Here is a 3,304-nt window from a genome sequence, read left to right on the forward strand (position 1 = left end):
CACACAAAAATCAATAAATAAATAATCTGCCACGTTAAGACTACACTGAGACTAAAATAGACTACGATAGTGATGTGCATATAAATAATTGCACACTCTAACAACGCATAAATTGTAAAATTGTACATAATCATCTCTCACAATGCAATGGCATGTTAACATTTCAGTCTCGTTTCAGTCTTCAGATGATTACCATGGTTCGTGAGTGTCCCTCTACTACCAAACAACAATGCTTCACATTACGTGGCGCTCAACCGGAGTTGTGGCTGTGAAATGTTTCTTTCCACCTTATAAAGCGTAGCAGCCGCAGAAAGCACACACGACAAAGAAAATCAACTTCTGCAGTAAAGGAGGCACAATTTGTACTTCGACTGAAAACAAAATTAATAAATGCGCAGCGGTCAATATGATTCCGATATGATTTGAAAATTATGACTTGAATAACAATTTCAATGTGCACAATCCAGGATAATCCGCTTCTCGTTAGAGAACATATTCGATGCACTTATTTAGGCGGGTCACGCCAAACGACGCTTAGCGCGCGGCCCTGTCTTCCGTACACAGTATCCTTGATCTTCTCTTCCTACAACAAATGTTAGCGATCGGTTTCACCTCCTCTCCCCACCTAACTTCGGAGGAGACGAACAGAAAGGCTTACGGTCGTAAACGGCGGCCACGCGGAACCAATTGAGAAGGAATACGATCATTTCTCGATTTGTTCAGCGCGGCATTCCTTGCGAGCTTTTCCGTGTGTAGTTCTCACACGGTAGCTGCACGGCTCGGCGCAGTGTATGTGACGGGGTGGCGCTAGCGATGTGACTGATGAGCCTACAGCCTTAACGTGGCTTTAAAGAGCTCTACAGCCGTCTTCGAAGCTCATAGGCAGTGAATGGTTAGGCCTGACCAGGACGACGAGATATCCCGGTTAAGCCTCCCACCATGCAGCGTTTGTTTCACGCATAAGATTTTTATTTAACTCGTGTCTTTAGTTTCGCAGATATTGTTCTGCGCAGTAGCGTACAAGTATGAACTGTGTTGCACTGTGTATGATCTTGCTGTGTTTGAATTTTATTTCGACATTTTCTTTGCTTGTACAGTCTCCCTTTTTCCTTTTTATGCACCACTCCTGCTTTGGCTGCCAAAAAGCAGCTGGCAGTATTGTCAAATAAATAAATAAATAAATAAATAAATAAATAAATAAATAAATAAATAAATGAATAAATAAATAAATAAATAAATAAATTAATTAATTAATTAATTAATGAATGAATAAATGAATAAATAAATAAATAAATAAATAAAGAAATGAATAAATAAATAAATGAATAAATGAATAAATAAATAAATAAATAAATGAATAAATAAATAAAAGGTTCCGGAAAGAAATGAAGAACGATACAGGGAATAAAATAGAAAGTCAAGGTGGCTATTTTCCCTTCCTTTGATAATAGCGGCATATGTACAGTACGATCCCACCCTCCTCAACACACACACACACACACAACACACAACAGCACGCACACACGCACAGCACTCAGACAACGTCAGGTCGCACAACACACAACACACACACACACACACCACACACACACACACACCCACACACACACACACACACACACACACACACACACACACACACACACACACACACACACACACACACACACACACACACACACACACACACACACACACCACACACACACACACACACACACACACACACACACACACACACACACACACACACACACACACACACACACCACACACACACACACACACACACACACACACACACACACACACACACACACACACACACACACACACACACCACACACACACACACACACACACACACACACACACACACACACACACACACACACACACACACACACACACACACACACACACACACACACACACACACACACACACACACACACACACAACACACACACACACACACACACACACACACACACACACACACACACACACAGGAAAAAAAGAAAAACAATTCCCGGCGAACACGTATGAATAGCGGAAAGAATTCCTCAGTGCATTGTATAGGGTAAAGAAGTTGAATTCCTTTCTTTCTGCCTTCTTTTTATTCTTTTTTTTTGCGTTTATATGGCATGTTCTAGCGCTTGTCAAGATTTCTAGGGTTATGCAATAAAGGCAGCTAACAGGCAATTTAGCTAAGCCTTGCTAAAGAACCTATCACTGGTTAAAGCTTACCAACGTATGACGTTCTTCCCAACGTTTGACGTTCTAGAAGCTAAGAAGAAAAGCGGTGGTCAGAAACTGTTTCTACAGTTTTCGCACTTGAAGGAAGGCGCTCTAGATCTGACTCTATGAGCGTGAACAAAACCACGAGGTACATTTGAGGCCAACACCCGGCGTCAATTTCATGTATTATTTTGTTTAAAGTAGTAATAATACCTTCCTGGCTGAATGCAGCGTGGCGAGGAGTGGTTACTATGGAAACAATATCTTAGTATGCAATACTATGTTGTACTATTCTGTAACAGTGCTGAATACAAAGAATTATTTCTTCACTGTGCAATGTAAGCTGTGGGGCAGCGAAGGAGCTGATGACTGGTGATGGTAACTTTGGATCCGTGAAGATGGTTCCAGTCGAGCGACTTTATATCTGGTTAAAATATTCATTGCAAAATTGGGGGGGGGGGGGGAGGGGGTATTCTGAAAGTGCCCACCTATACTCGCGGACAACTTTTTGTGGCTATGAAGGGAAAGCTACGGAGGCAAAACGGGCTCAAGTGATAGCACTTCTGAAAAGAGTCCCGCGTTTTAATCCACGCGAGTTTAGGCTGGGGAAGAGAAAACATAAAACACCTTATTAGCAACAGTTAAGTAAGACAGAACACACCACTGAGCGTAAAACTTTGCTTATCTTGCGGCTTTTACCTTCCGCGTCTGGGCAAACGCGAAACCGTCGCACGTGGAAGCTGCGTCGGTTCAGAGTATGCTCCGAGCAGCCGAAAGCACTGTCAAACGCTGGCGGACTACTTGGCGCGGTAACACATGTGCAGCATCCACGCGCCCGTAGCTTTCCCTTCATTGACACAGAAAGTTGTCCGTGAGTATAGTAGACATGTCCATTTCGTCTGCTGCTGAAGTTCTGATTAGCTGGGCTGGGGTACGCGTCAGAAGTATACAGGCGCCCCCAGCCAATCAGCACTTCAGCAGCAGACGAATTGGACATATCCACTAGGCGGACACTTACAGAATAGACCCCTTGATTAGCGGATGCAAAGCCCAACCTTTTATC

This window comes from Dermacentor silvarum, chromosome 11 (assembly GCF_013339745.2).
Source record: "Dermacentor silvarum isolate Dsil-2018 chromosome 11, BIME_Dsil_1.4, whole genome shotgun sequence".
In the NCBI taxonomy this organism is placed as follows: Eukaryota; Metazoa; Arthropoda; class Arachnida; order Ixodida; family Ixodidae; genus Dermacentor; species Dermacentor silvarum.